Source organism: Hirundo rustica, chromosome 6, assembly GCF_015227805.2.
Source record: "Hirundo rustica isolate bHirRus1 chromosome 6, bHirRus1.pri.v3, whole genome shotgun sequence".
NCBI lineage: Eukaryota > Metazoa > Chordata > Aves > Passeriformes > Hirundinidae > Hirundo > Hirundo rustica.
Genome location: NC_053455.1, coordinates 14,778,744 through 14,795,213, shown reverse-complemented (window position 1 = coordinate 14,795,213; position 16,470 = coordinate 14,778,744). Strand labels below are relative to the sequence as shown.

General features: G+C 40.6%; 1 protein-coding gene across 3 annotated transcripts in view; it reads right to left on the bottom strand.

The window, feature by feature from the left end:
* DICER1 (dicer 1, ribonuclease III) overlaps positions 1 to 12,105 on the bottom strand; it is a 67,173-nt gene extending 55,068 nt beyond the window's left edge. Inside the window, exons 1-2 of one of the 3 annotated variants that reach the window (XM_040066136.2) lie at positions 12,010 to 12,038; positions 11,789 to 11,893 (exon numbers count right to left, since the gene is read on the bottom strand). The gene's annotated coding sequence lies outside the window, so the exon portion shown is untranslated. Of the gene's footprint in view, positions 1 to 11,788; positions 11,894 to 12,009 lie in introns of all 3 variants that reach the window. The other 2 variants (XM_058420847.1, XM_040066139.2) reach the window with 2 other exon arrangements.
* Positions 12,106 to 16,470: the final 4,365 nt, after the last annotated feature.

The window sequence follows — 16,470 nt, the reverse complement described above, 5'->3', positions numbered from 1 at the left end:
TGGCAGGTACATTCCTGGTGACTGACAAGGAACGACCTGGAAAGGACAGAAGAAGGAAATAAGCAGTAGAACACATCTCCACCATTCTGAATGTGGGAGACAAAACTCAAATTCACATACAATCTCTTGCAGTTATCACTGTATCACTCCTCCAGTCTGAGCAGTTCTGCACACACATCAATTCTTTCACTTAATGATGAGTATTAGATTAAGAGTACTTTCTTATCCTCATTTATTCTCACAGTACCCTGCAGATGACCAATTCCAGCAGGTCAGACTATGTTTCTTCAATCAAACCCAGACTCTCTGAAGACACTCATGGAGCAGCACACAAGTGAAGGGCAGCTGCAATGAACATACAGTCAGACTGGCTGGATCAGAAGAAGCACTGGAAGCATGCAAGCAACAAAGAACTCGACCTCGTCATGAGAGAATTAAAGGAAAGGAGCAAGTCTCTAGAAGCAAATCAAAAAAGACATGAATGCAATCGAAGATTTGGAAAAGCAGAGATATTTCAGATTAAAAAAAAAAAAAAAAGAAAAAAAACCCAAAACCAAATCCCACCAAACTTAACTAAAAATCTTTAGATACCAAGTAATTTCTTTTAACAACAAGGAATAATCAAGCACTTTAAATTACTCAACCATTAACACGCCAATACAGCAAGTCCAATTAAATCAGAGGCATTAACATACCTAATTTTGATGTATACTGGTAATCTCCCAGATTTATACTGGGAGAGTTTACATCTAGGGTTATTAGAAAACTACCCTATTAGTCGGGAACTGACATTCTTTTTAAAGTTAGAAACAAGCACATCCATATTGGTATCATTTAGGCTGATTCACAACATAAGCATCTGACTAATTAGGAGACTAGCATCATAGCCATTAACATTGCAGTAATCATACCATTTACCTTATTGTAATGGTTTTAATTTAATAAAACTGGGCAGAAACACCAATTAATGTAGGGGTTTAGTATTGATTTTTGTGGGAGGGAGAGATTAGGAGAAAAACAAACAAAGCAGGCTTAAGCTTAAAAATGAATAAAAATAGTTTTATTAACATATATTAAAAGAATGAGGGAAAAAAAAGGTTGAGAAAAAGAAAACAAACTAAAACAGAATGATACTTTAAAACACGCTTCTTTCCTCTTACAAACTATTAACTTTCTTAATGAACAACACAGAAAGACACAACTTAGGATTTTCAGTCAATTTTACTATTTAGACATAACCACTCACTGCTTTAGGAGAAGAGTCTTTCTAAGATCTTTTTATGAAGACATTTGCCACAAGACAAAATAGTACAGTGCTCTCAATGTCACACATCTGCTTCCGCCCAGAGTTTTCGCAGACTGTGATGTTCTATCAGCAGAGCTTCTCAGTGTATCTGGGGTACTATTTACGAATACTTCTTCTAGTCTACAGTCATCTTTGTCTCAAAGGCTGAGACCTCCTTTTAACCCAGGAGCGGGGTTAGAAGGGGTTAGAAGTTCCCAAATAAATCTCAACTACATCAGTCCTTAATTTTGATTAGAATAGCATTCTACCCAAATAATGCTAAGATGCTGCAAAGAACAGTTCATTTCTTCATAATTTACTTTAGAAAAGTCCGGTTAAAAATGTCCACTTCTTCAATCCTATTCCAATATTATTAGTTCTTTCACTTCTCATCTAACTGACTTCCTGCAGTGTCTGTTCCATGTACCCTCTGTTTTTTTCTTTCTTCTTTCTCTCAAGGAAGAATTGTGCTTTAAAAGTTCTATGTTGCTAGGAAAAGGGTTACAACTGCCCGAGCTTGAAAAGGCCACGCGGAAGCACTGAGGCTGCAGGAGCTGAAGAAAAGGTAAAGCTGTGCTGATGGAGGAAGCTGGTAGATGTCCTTTTTTCCACCCCTCGGTCTTATCTAGGGCGGTCCAGCTCGGAGCTATCACTAAGCTGCAAAGAAAGGCTTCACCCGGGCTGCTCCCATGCGGGCAAGCAGCTCTCAAAGGCTCGGCCAGGCCCGGCTCAGCTGCCCAGAGGGAGCAGGGCCCGACCTGGGCCTCCCCAGCACTGCATGTGGGCAGCAGCTCTCAAAGGCTCGGCCGGGCCCAGCTCAGCCACCCAGAGGGGCCTGACCTGGGCCTCCCCAGCACTGCATGTGGGCAGCAGCTCTCAAAGGCTCGGCCGGGCCCAGCTCAGCCACCCAGAGGGGCCCGACCTGGGCCTCCCCCGCACTGCATGTGGGCAGCAGCTCTCAGAGGCCTGGCTGAGCCTGGCCCAGCCGGCAATGGCGGGCCCAACCTGGGTTGCCCCCGCTCTCCATGCAGGCAGCAGCTTCTAGAGGCCCAGCCGGGCCTGGCCTGGCCACCCAGAGGGGCAGCAGAGCCTGACCCGGGCTGGGCCCGGCCCAACCACGATGTCACCTCATGGCAGATCACAAAAGCGAGAGAGCGACTGATCTCCCGCAGTTAGTTTTAAATGTCCCCTCCAAAGTTGCATCGACATTTCCCATTGGTCAACTTAGATGCCAATATCCTGGCTAGGTTTTTGATAGGTCCTTGTTCTCCTCCCTAAATCACTCCATAGTTATGGCAGGGAAAAAATATCTCACATTTTCTATAACTAGAAAACAAAACTGTGCCAAACTATGATACTTATTAATTGTTATACTGAATTATGTAGAGCAACTTTCCCCCTGCATACTATAGTGTATTTGGAAAGAATTCATAACTCAATTAATGCAAACATAAATTACATTTATAATAATAAATAGAAGTTTAAATTGTTCAGAATAAATATTTAAATACAACTGACTTTCAATTTCATTGACTAATCATTTGATTTCATCAGCTAATGAGCAGCTTATTTGAGTAGGCATACACAGATGCATTAAGATGCCTAAAGAGGCAGATAATTGATGATTTCCAGAATGACTTAAGCAGATTACATGCCTAACTTTCAAGGCAGATTTTCCTCTTCTTCTCAGCACTGCTTTCTCAACCCTGAACAGGAAGTCTCTCATTTCTCTTTAGCTAATGATTTTAAGAAATTACCTTTTTCATAATTTCCTAATTTGCAATTCAAGCCACTTCAAATACTAGAACTGGTGAAAAAAGCACCAAACCACTAAAAACAGACAAACAAAAAACCCCCAAAAACCCTCTAAGCCTCTAAGATTTGTAATAAAAAAGTAGTTTTGAAATGAAATTTTAAAGATATGTGATTTTTTGAGTTCAAAATTATTAAGTTTGACCTTGTTGCACAGACAAGATGTTAGAGAAAATGAGACTCATCAACTAAAGCAATGAAGTACATCAAAAAGGAAAAGTGCCTTAAATCCTTATGAACAAGCTGTCACTGAGAAGAGTGACCTTATTACTCCTCTTTTAGTAGGATTAAGCACGTAGCACATGCAGAGGTTTTACATCCCATCATTTTACCAGATTGATATTTCACTTTAGCTTTCTCAAATATGCTTATAAAAATCTGTAGCTGGTTGTACAAATTTTTCTAAAACAATAAGAGACAAAATAAATTTCTGATGTAAACAAAGCACCAGAAAGATTCTTTTTGTTTTATCACTTATCTTTCATTTTCACTCAACAGCAAGACAAAGCACTATATAATAAAGGCCTCCTGATCACAGCTTACTGCACATTTTGCACAGCACAATTATACATCCAAAGCATGACTCTTACTCTCTTTTCACTCTACCTGCTGCTTCCACAACCATTTCCAAGTAATCTGTGACCACATCTGAGTCAGTATATAACAGAATGAAAGAAATCACACAGAATAAATTGCTTCTTATGTGAATTAGTCTTGTTAATTCACTTTACCATGAAACTTCAGAAATCCTTGCTCCAATGAAGCTTAACAACAAGTATCAGGACCAGGGGGTATTTTTTTTTCCTAGGCCGAAATGCCATCTAAAAACCTCACCCCACCACTTTCATAAGAATGGAAAACTGGATAGAGAATAACATTAATTTCTAATAAAATTTAATAACTTGAAGTCATTGATTTGTATCTAACTGTATTTGTGTCTTGGAACATATAATCACTACATTTGAAGCAAAAAGGAAAGTAAGTCCTAGAATTTTATGTAGTTTCTTGTACAGATTCATAATTATGGAGGCACAACTACAAATTCCCACTTGGTAAAAATGAGAGGTTTCAAACCAGGCATAACTTCAGATTTGAATCTTCCAAGCTAATAGCTAGTCTAAGTGTTCCCTCTTGATTACTACACTGATTATAGTTACTTTCATTTATAAGTTGTTCATATCTCAGAATAGTATTAGCTAAAGAAGTGTCAGTAAATACAACTGTCTTCTTTCATTTTCGTAGCATAATTTTCCCCTCACTTTGGGGGTTTACCATTTTTATATGCAAACCCACAAAACTACTGTCATAACACACCTGTTTATAACACCAGCTATTAACAGTAAATGAGAAAGTACAAAGTCGTGAAAAACATGGTACAGTTATCTCAATTAATTGGTGAGAAGTAGCAGTTTGAGATTAGTTTTCATGAGACTGTAAATCCAATCTGATGATAATCTAGTGCTCAGTGAAGCAGCCCCACTGCCACTGCTCCTTCCCTTCCCTCTAACAGCTTTGACACTTGTCTGACTCTCTGGGAAAAAAATAGTTCAGGACAATATAAACAAGTGATATTTTATTTTCCTTGACCTAGGCAAGTTATCTACTGGCTCAGCGAGCTGAATTCAGTAGTTGATATGGATGAGAGGAGTATTAGAGCTGGCATGAGGAAGAGGTTGTCATCCACTTTGACAGCCACTTGAACGCCATCATTATAGAAAACAAGAAAATTGGATTCAACAGGTTTTTGACCATGCGATTGAAAATCAGACACCAGCTTCTCTTCTCTATTGTCAACAGCTGCTGAACTGTGTTACACTAAGATAAATAAAAATTCTAAAACCCATCTTCCTGTGCAGCCCAAAATTTTTTAAATGGTGCCAGAGGAAACACCTAGAGGCAGCAGACTGCAGTAATGGGATGAATCGATAGAAGGTTTTAACAATTCCTAATAGCTGGCAACATATACATTAGTGGCATACTACTTCAAATGTCTGCCAGAAATCAGCATCTGCTTCATCATTATGCCAGTCACTACATGGCCTAAAATCATCCAATAATTCCTTGCAGACCCTCATCAGCTGAGATAACTGGTCAGCAGACAGTTTTAACAAATGATGAATTTTGTCACTAAAAACTCATCCTGTACTCAGTTTAGGCAACACATAGTCATTAGAAGATCATTCTCCAGACAACTTACATTGGTTTACAACCAAACAAGGCAGGTTTAACTTCTTAAATTCAACATAACAGAAGCATTAAGTATGCAAGGATTACAACAGGGAAAATTGCTCATTTCCAGGAAGTTGATCATACATCTTTCAAAGACCCAGGGAGCTCATAAATGTCTTTGGCATTCTTCCAATCCCCTTTTCAATTAAATACTTGAAGATAAAAATGCATTACCTTCCTAAAACCTACACTCTTTCTCCTCCAGAGCTTCATCACCCATCATGCCTCAAACTTGCTCAGTAGGTGGCACAGCCACATTTCTGTAGTGGAAGATTTCATTATCTCAGAGCCTTTGTGATTGATTACACAGTAAACAAATCAGCTGATGTATTCAGTATATAAACCTCTAGGTATACATTTCTGGAAATACCTGGATATATGTTTATTTTTTGAGTTATAATCTTTGAAAGTATACAGACAGTTTCTTGTTGCCCTATCGCTTACAGCTTGCTATCTTTTAGTGTCAGTGAACTCCTGAGGCCAATGCTGATAAGAGTTCAATATTCTTTAGAAACAATGAAGAAAGGAAAACATTTTCCCACATGCTTTTTTTACGCCTTGTAAAAAATTGTAAGGCAGTCCATAAGACCTTGTTGACAGTAACCATAGAAATAATGAAAAAGATACAAAAATAATCCCATGACTCTCAGTAGCATGCTTCTGTCACTTCCCCCTTACAGTTTCTGCCATTCATGCTGACTCTCTTCATTAAGCTGGCAGAAAATATTCATATTCCAATTTTCCTCTTATTCTGTCTCACAGAAACAGGAAAGTATAAGCAGCAAGAACAAATGACAAAACCCACATACATCTCCTTGGGGACTCCAAAAACACACAGCAGAAACAGGGGTTTAAATGTGTGTTTATTTCCATTGTTTTGTTTTAAGAAGTCATGTACTTTTTTATGTCCATTATCTATCTCCAATATTGATTTAGTTTCTACAGAGATCATTGAGCTAGCACTATGTTAGACAGCAAGAATCATGAAAAATCATTTTCAGTAGCAGGGGGGAAGCATTTGATTTTTTTTTTTCCCCAAAACTATTTTTAACAGAGGTCATATCCCTTAACACCTTTACATAGCGATTTGACAATATGGGCATTTAACTTTAGTTGAAAGATGGCAAAGGTTGTGGGTCACTAAAAGAAACTGACAGACCCAAGCTTTTGCTTGGTAAGCACTCTCATTTTATGTCTTCTTCCAAAAACAAAAGCCTAGTAGCCATTGACCATGAAGGTATAGCAAAGCCCAAGTTTGCCTGCTCAGAAATACAAAGCTTCTGTGAGGAACTAAAAGTCTTGCTTGAGATTGATCTCAGACACTAATATCTGAATAAAGAAGAAATATCATGAATTAATATAATGAATTCATAAAACCCCAGTTAATAAGTCAGACCAAACACATTTAAATGTTTTAAGGTATGCAGAATATAAACATCTGTAAAATGTCTTTTATTTATGCACTTGAAAGTTAAGAGGGGATGAAGAAAACCAAACTGAATTGACTTGTCAAAACTCAGTGAGCAAAGTCTTCAATGGTTTGAATGCTGTGTAGAATTCAGATCATGTCTACAAGTTTTTACTATAAACAAGGCAATTTCACCTTTAGATAGCTAAGCCTTCTTTATTTCTGCTTGAAGAAAAAAAATATAGAGCAAAAATATCATAAAAGGCCAGCAACTGTTGAAAGCAAGCTGTAAGAAACTTGGTGTAGATCAGAAACAAAGCAGATTTTGCAAACAAAAGAAAAACATGAATTGCAAAGGTAGCCAGCCCAGACATGCTTGCATAGTCAAATCACCTCAATGGAGTCAAACAAATTAACTTTAAAAAGCAAAATGTATTTACCTCACTTCCTAAGGAAAGGAGATTTATGCAACCAATAAGTGGGCAGGTCTAAAACTCCAATTCAGTTTTTAAAAATAAAAGATTTTAAAAAATTCCTAAATTCTATATTTAAAATCAATTTCTTTGTGCTACACAGCTACTTACTAGCATCTGAGCTGAGGAAAAGACTGCTGCATGGCATGACAAATTATCAAGAATCAGAATTCAAAAAAGGAGACAGGTACCAGAAATCAGGTTTTAATAACTAACAATAAGGGGTTGGTTCAAACACTAATTTAGAGTTGGGGATTTTTTATGTTTGTGTGTGGATTTGCACAAATGAAAAAACACAAGGATACTGATAGTTAAAACAAAAAAAATCCCGAGGTCAGCTAAAACAGTACTAAACTGACCACGTACTGTTTCCAGCAACCAATCCCTCCAGTCAGTAGCCACCTTGCTGCTTCTCAGATATCTCACACTCACTGAATGAACCCAAAGGAATTAATCCTTCATGAAGAATAAAAGAATATTTAAAACATGGGCAGAACCTGGTCATACTAGCTTGCATCACAGAAGCACTGAGTCACTGACATAAAGAGAAGAAAGCATAGCAAATCAAGATTTTCCACTACCATTAGCAAAGATCAACAGAGAACACTTATGACTTTTTTTGTCTCGGTAAGAAGGAACTCAGTAGTAACACCTGTGCCAACCAAAACGCAGATCACCGACTGACAAGTGTATTGCACGTAAAGGAAGGGCCACAACAAGCAGTACTGAACTTTCCTGGATCCAGGAGTACTCATGAAAGTGGAAAATATTGCTCCTTCTTCTCTTTCCCATCAGAGAACAGCCTTTTCAACACCTGCAGCTGTGCAAAAATGCAAGTAAATTTCTTGACACGAGCTTCAGTTCTCTGCTTCTTGAGTGTATGATTTTGAAGGTGACAAATATAATGGAAAATTGATTTAATGTAGTCTGCACTACAGAGCAGAAATAACAAGGGAATTCCAAATATACTGCTCAGCATGCAAATTTGAAAAATTATGACGTTACTAGATAATCATGCAAGAACTATCAAAACCAACAGTTTACCTAATATAACCACATAGCACAGATTTAGGTGGGCACTGCTTTGTTCTCTAGATTAAGTATTTTAGAAAGCTTATTTTAATAACAGTCCTAAAGCCACCATACCCCCAGTCAACACAGTTTAAACACCAAAACCTGAAATGTCAACAAAGACTGTAACTTCAGCTAAAAAAACTTTTAGTTTTTACTATAGATCAAGTTTCTTCTCTTCTGGTTTATCACAATACATATGGTACTCACAGAAGGCTAAAGGATGAAAAAAAAAACATCAGGAAGGTGTAAAGCACAATCATGCTTTCTAATCTGCTCCAACTATTCTTAGCCTTCAGGATACAGGATTCTAAAAGCACACCTTTTGCAGAAGCTCCTGTTTGACACAACACTATAACTGCACTTTAACTTTCTTTAAAAGTAGCACTTCCTAAAATATATCTATAAATAAAACTAAACTTCTGCTATCAGTCTGAAGAAATTACTCGAACACACAAAGGTGACAGGATACATATGGCCAGTGGTTGGCTACACAGTCAGTCAGGAGCCACCTTGCTGTTCTGCCAACACTATGTATACTCTCTAGTTAGTATTACCTACATGAGAAGGAAAAAGGTCAGAGAGAATTATGGAACAGCAGAACAACCTATCTCAGAACGTTCAAAAGTTCTACCTGCTGCCTGCTAGTGATACCTTTTCACTGGCCCTTAAATCATGAGCCAGTTAAGTGATAAAAAGGGGTTACCTTTGCAAGGATCCTTATAGTGCACGACATACACACTGGATGAAAAGTGCTGAAGATGCACATGTAACATAAAGCAGACACAATTTTTATGTTTAGCAAATTAGCATAACTGACAAGAAACCCCAATTAGAGACAAAGGTGATGAGGCGACTCCCCCGTGGTTCTAACCTTTTCTGAAACTCCCCCTCGGTTAACTAAGCTTTGTTCACGAAAATGTGTCTCGAGAAGTCATTTTGACCACAGTAGAGAACATAACCCTGGACCCCCGGGGCTTGGAGCTGTTAGGGAATTTCTTTTGTCTGTCTAACAGAGTAAATAAAATGCTAGCTACAAACACAATAAGCTACAGAGCTACGAATATTTATGTTAAGAATACAGAGAAGCAAAATGGCAAAAACCAATTTGGTACCAATAGATTAACCTATGCCTCAAAATAATAAACCTGTCTGTAGTCTTAGCACTTATTGTAACACTCCTAAAGCCCTAGAATCCTTTTCAAAATCTTCCTGAACTCTGGCTCTCACATTCTAGAGCTTATTCAAAGAGAAATTAAACTATTTCAGCTCTTTTATCCATTTCACTAAATAACTCCTTGTTCTTTTAAGAATTCATGTGTTTAATTTGCATTCAGTACAGATTAATGCACATTGAGTCAGCTCATACTGAAAGCCAACATGGGTCAAGCAGTGATACTCAGACTCTGAGCACCGGTGCTGAAGCAAATCCATACACCTTGCTGAAAAAGTGGCAAAGTACTTTGCACATTTTTGAGGCTGGAAAGGAGAAACATCTATGGACTACATAAAAAAACCCCATGAAAATACACTTGGTTTTGAACTGCAGATTTTAGGGTTTTTTCCATTTGTATGCTACAGGTGATCAAGGTATTTAAAAAAAAAAAAAAAAAGAACAAAATGTAACTTCTAGAAAAACATTAGTACAATGTAACAGACAAAACAGCTTGGTTGCCTTTCCTCTACCAGTAACGAGCGGAGGTCCTGAATGGAACAGTGTAATTGCAGGGAGGCAGAAGTACCTTCCATAGACCAGCCACCTTGGTGTTTGCCAAGACTGAAAAGAGATTCCTGTTTTTATAGCCTTGGATGAATTTCACTACAAATTAATTGTTTTAACTGTCTTGTAAACTTCTGGCACTCCCAACAGACTGACGCACCATGTCTTTCAGTTACACACAGTGTAAAGAGTATCACATTTGTGTTCAGTCTGTAGGATACAGAAATCCTTCAAAAACAAAAGAAACAAACAATCAACCACTTCCCACTTTTACTTTCTTCATGACTCCCTTCATGATGTTTGTTATCCCTTCCTCATGTGAAAAGCCCCAGCCAATTTTCAATCTACACTTCTCTTAGCCTAATACAACCTCTCTAAAGTAGAAGAGAGATAAAGAGAAAATACCCAAACTGCATTTAATATTAAACATAGGGACTGAGAATAGGTTTATACAATGACATATTGATGCCATTTCCTTCTCAATTAATTGTTAATTCTTGTATTAATCACTCTGTGGCTGCCAAGTACTGACCTGCCACATCATCAGGATGCTTTGAAGAACAGCAGTAGCTAATTCAGGGTCAACACTTATAATAAGTATATACATATTTTTAACCCTAACAATTAATAAGGTAACAATCCAATTATTAAACACGCAAAAAAAGCACCTTCCAGCTGAAAACTGCTAGTAGCATCTTCAAAGCTCAAAGACCACAATGTGGAGATAAACAATAAGAAAGAGTCTCTTAAGAGAGGAACTTAGGAGAATAGTTATGAAATGAGTTTCAGTTAGTGTCTGTATGAACTTGCTAAAACAAGCACTACCTTCACCTACAGAACATCCACGTGCAGTCAGCATTTCAACAGAATATCCAGAGTGGCTTATTTAAAGAAAACACACAAAACACAGTAAAACAGGGCAAACTGAGCGTCTGCAAAGTTAACTGTTTTGATTACCACGTTTAGGGAAAGAAAACGGAAGACAATCTTCCAATTTACACACTTACACCACTTGAGCCCATTACGAAACTTGAAGATCAAAATCTTAACATCAAAAACCCTCAAAGCTGATCTGAAGTGCCAAAGATCCTCCGGACTGCTAGCAGTTAACGGAGATTCACTACTCACTTTGAGAGTCACTGTTATTAAGCAGTAATTTCGGGTTAAGCATAATGCACACAAAAAATATTCTTTTTTTTTTTTGGTCAGATAGGTCAGTATCACCCTTCATTTTCAACTCATGCGAGCTATTTCTATACTACCTAACACAGCAACAAAACACGTCTTTTTAACCTTTCATTTTGCAACGCACATTCAACACAGCACAAGGTCTGCCTTAACCACGCTGCCTTCATTTAGCCTGGAAAAGGATGGAAAGGAGGCAAAGAGGGGAGCCAAAACATTCTTATATCGCCTTAAACATCAGCACTGCCGAGTTTGAACCCCTTTACTACCCGCCACTGCTTCCCCCGGTCACGGCGGGAGGGCCCCTGAGTGCCCGGGGGGCGCCGCTCCCAGACAAAGCCGAGCGGGGCCGCAGCGCGGCCCAGCCGTGCGGGCCCCGCTGGCGCCGGGGGAGCTGCCCGGGCCGATCCCGGGCCCCGGGCCCCGGCGCGGGCGGCCGCTGGGGCGGAGGCGGGGCAGCACTGCGCGGGCCCCGGGAGGGAGGCAGGGACTGCCGCCATCCCCCCCCCCGCCGGCGGCGGCGCCGGGGCCGCGGCAGCTGCGGCCAGCGGGCGCGACACACCCGCGCTCGGCCGCCATGCAGCTCCCGGCGCGCCATCTCCTACCTGCTCGGACCGGACCCAGCCCGGCGCTTCCCCCTACTACAGGCCGCGTCTCATTGTGCTCGCGCCGCCGCCATTTCCCCGCCGCCGCCTCCTCAGTCCCCGCAGCTGTCAGTTCCCTCCATTCACCTGGGCCCGGGACGGCCTCCCCCTCCCTCCCTTGCCCCTGCGCTACGGCTGGCGCTACGCAAACGGAGCGCCGCCCCCGCCCCTCCCGCCCGTACCAACGGGGGCCGCCCAGCGCCCGCGGCGCAACCCCGCTCCGAGAATTCCGCCCTGCGCACTCCGCACGCTCCGCATCCCCCACGCTATGAGAGGAAGCGGGCGATTGGCGGCCGCAGCCGGGTAAAAGGTGAAAGGTTCGCGAGGCGGCCAATGGGACGGCGGGATACAGCGACCGCCGGGGAGCCTCCGGGCGCTCACGTGCGTGCGCGCTCCCTCTGCTCCCCTCCCCGGCCGTGCCCCGCGGCTCTCGCGCGCTGAGGCGGGGGGCGGAGGGCGCGCGGCAGCGCTCCGTGAGGGCGGCGCCCGCCATCTTGGGAAATGGGCCGAGGCCCGGGCCTTGGCTGTTTGTGCCGCTGAGGCAGGGCTGGTCGTGCAGAGAGGGATCTGAGGGAATGGGGTTGTTCTATCGCACGGCAAGCCGTTGGGAGAAAGGGTGATCCTTTTTGTTAATGTAGGTAGAGAGCAACGCTGAGCAGTCTCGTGATTGTGTAACAAAATCCCACCTTTCCACACACGGGTGGCCATTTCCATCAGAAGTCACCTTCCTGCCAGAAAGCGCTGCTTTTCAACTGGGGAGCCTTTAGTCCTTGCTGGTGTAGGGCCCAGAAGGGGGAAGAAGAAAGGGCAGCTGGAGGTGGTTGGGTTATATGGGCTCCCAAGGCAGCTTCTCCTTCTGTCAACTGCATGAGGCAGATTGTTGCCTGGCAGGACCACTGGTCTCGCTCCAGTATCTTGGCAACACTCCATAGATCTAGTAGATGTTACTAATAAATATTTTTTAAAATGCTTTGAAATGGGATTAAACAGCTGCCATGGGGTAAGGTTTTGCACCACCAAAACCCTTCAGCCAGAGGTGAATGAATTACATTTGTGTTAAGCCAGGGGACCAAGTGAGAGCCCTATGATTGCATGTGCTTGCGCAAGGATTGGATGGTAATCGACCGTGGTGCCTAATAAAGAAGATGACCATAAATGTGATGCTACTTCTGGCCAGTCGCTTGTAAGTTGTGCAGAAGACTGTTTTCAATTGAAGATCTGTCACTGGGCGTCCAGCTTCCTCCTTCCATCTGCTCTCTACCAGGGACTTGCCACTGTTAACATAACTGTGTCTACAAAATCAGTATGAAAAGATAAAGCTGACTGGAGCACTCCTAAGGTTCATTTAAAACAACACAAGTAAATTACTTCAAATTCAAAGTGATCTAGAGGTCTGGGGTATTATCAAATTAAGTATTTTCTTGGCACAAACCTCTGCTGCTGTTTAGAGCGCATCTTCTGTAATGCCCACCATTATGTTGTTAAATGTTACAGTACTCAGTATTTTTGTGAGATTGAAAGGGCATCCTTCTGTTTTTTATGGATGGAAGAATAATTATATCCCATGACAAAAGCTGAGGAAGAAGAGCAGCTGGTCAGTCTTATCCAGTGGGAACTGTCAGAGCATATGGATCTATTTTTCCAATTTTAGCTGAAATGCTGAAGGAAATTGGCATTCTTGATTCCTTCTAACATAAAATAGAGCAGAAAAAAAAAAAAAAAATCCTTCTTAGTGCAGGCCATGGTTAAATAATGAATTTTATCCATTTCAAGTAGGTTCAAAGATAAAACAAGCAGAATACTTAGAAAACAAAACAGACAAATGCCAGGAGAATTCTGGAAGTTATTTTCTTATAAAATTGGATGTCTTTCTCCACAGCTACTTCATCCTTGAAACTGCCTGCTGACAGGAATTTTTGATAAAAAAGCACAGGATACAATCTCTGCTGTTCCTTACAATCCTGTCCCCACTACCCTCTCTCCATTCTGAGAAACCGATATTTGACATCTTATATTTGTGTAATCAGTCCTAACCTTAAACCAGAGTTTAAACCCAAATTAAAAATTTACTTTTATGTTAATTTCACAAATTCCTTACAAAGATTTTTAAAGTGAGAGTAACTCATCAATGTGGGATGGAACTGAAAAATTCCACGTATTTTGAACTGTTTGGCATTCAGAGAAAACACACAACCAACCATAACAACAAAGCAAACAGGCTGTGGAATGAAAAGGACACCCTGCCCAGCTATTAAAATCTGGAAAAGATTAAGTAACAATGTACCAAGTAACAGCCTTCCCCATATCTTTAGTACTATAAATACTGATATTTACTCTATGGGGTAACTTGTTAGACAACAGGAAAATAGAGACATACATCTCCTTTTTTAAAAAAACAGTAGTGGATGGGGAGTGGAGGCTTTTCTGGTTTTTTCTATTGACTGAGATTTAAAAAAGATTCTGTTTGGGTTAGAAAGGAGGAAAACTGACATTAAAAACCACTTTGTCACAATGAATTGTCTTTGTTCATGCTACAGAGCTCTCTAATCACACTAGCAGAAACCAGGCGTTTTGGCTCCACTTGTCACATCAGGTTCCACAATGGGCTCTGGAGAGATTCCTTCTTGCGAGACAATGGTGACCTCTGTTGTTCCCTGCTGTTGGTACCAGCCACGATGTCTTTGGCCTCCTGTCACACACGGGTTCAGTAAGGCACTTTGAAACAAGCTGGCACACGTGCCCATGCGCTCCATTCTAGTTTCTGGCCAGGAAAGGACGTGCCTATTCTGCCCTCCACTCGGGAAATTTCTCCTTGAGGCTTTCCTCTCAAGAAGCCCCTAGTCTGGCTACCAGGTTTTCTAGCTCATAGCTGTGAATCACTGCAGGAAAGGACAGTTGCAAACATTTTAAACCACAGTGCTAATAATAACACCTGCAATGTGTTATGGGAAAAAGCTGCTGCTATGATTATAGAGAAGGAAGCTGGAAGAAGGAAAGAACCCTTTTTGAACAGATTCCATTTCTAAAACTGAAGCTTAGAGTTTAACAAGGTGTTAGGTTGCATGAATCTTTGTCTCACCCTAAAATGCAATTAAAAAAAAAAAAATTGGCATGCTTTCCCACTTCAGTGATCTAGACTTTGTAATTCCAAGGATATTTTCCTTAGTGCAAGAGAAATTTCAGGTGTTTTTTGTTGGGTTTTTTTGTTTGTTTGTTGTTGTTGTTTGTTTTTTTTTTTTTTAAACCTCTTTAAATTACTGACATGAGGATATGAGCTGACATAGTTTGGAAACTGACCCCTCTCTCTCCTGGTAACATTTCCCAGGCAAAGTTCCCTGCTTTTACCTTGGATTTCTCCAGACTGGTGTGCTACTCCATCATCTTCTACTTAAGAGTCTCTGGAGTGTCTCTATCACAGTGACACATCACTAAAGAAACTAAACAAATTTAAATCACTGGTAAGGAAGAAGGATGGAGAAAAATAAATGTTCTGTGAGGAAAGAAATCCCTTTTTGCCCTTTTTGACCCCCTATAGCTACCAGTGGGTAAAAAAAAAAAAAAAAAAAAAAAAAAAAAAAAAAAAAAAAGTGGCAGGGGAGGAACAAAATTTGTATTCAACTCTGAGCTTGTAATTGTATTGGCTGTTCTGGAAAGTCTCACAGAAAGAATATTTTTAAACCAAAATTGGCTTCCAACTCCTCTAGAAATCATTTTTGGCTTGTCTTGATGCCATCAAACCTACAATGGGTTTGGATGCTGTGACTAATTTTCCTACAAATTTAGAAATACATCAAAAGTAAAAAAAGGAGGGAATCATAAAAGACTTTGGTGTGACTAAAACATCTGAACATGGGCAGCAAGGAGGAAAAGTTTTGCTCAGGTTTACTGATGATGTCAGCCCTTGAAGAACTGAGCACTGCACTGTTTCCTTTCAGGTTTGTGCCAGTAGGGAACCAGAGGAGCAAGGGGGAAAGGCTCTTCCTTTTTACCTTTTCTAGAAATGGGTGCAAGGTTTCCCTTTTTCTAGTCACCTGTGACTTTACCTGACAGGGTTTTTTATTGAAAGAGGGGAGTAATTCCAGAAGTAGCTGCAATAGCACAGTGCGTAAGATCAGTCATACAACAGTTAACAGAAGTTCCTAATGTCCTTGACATATACCCTTGTTAATGCTCATTTATGCCTGAGAATCAAGAAATACCACTTTAAAATGTATAAATCTATATTTATGTCGATCCTTGATGACATGCATAAAATACATATCAGCAGAGTGATAAATCTGTTCCCCAGGGTAGAGAGCAACCATTAAAAAAAAAAGTAAAAATAATCAATTCAAAGTATTTACAGCAGATGGAGCTATACATTTTGCTTTGATCATATGTTATATGATATTCCAAGATAAAGTGTAGTTTGCCAAGGACTGTGGTAAGCCAGTGGTACTGTCTTACCAAAGAATGAAGTAAGTCACAGAAGGCATCTCATAATTGGTGTCTTAGTAGAGATCACAGCTCAAGTCAAAGGCTTTGCCATATCCACTCACCGGATCAAAGGTGCTCCTGCTGGCTTTTTGTTTACCGACCAGGTAAAATGAGCCTGGAGAGAGGATGAAGGTTTCAGTTTACACTACCAACAAGAATATGTGTGA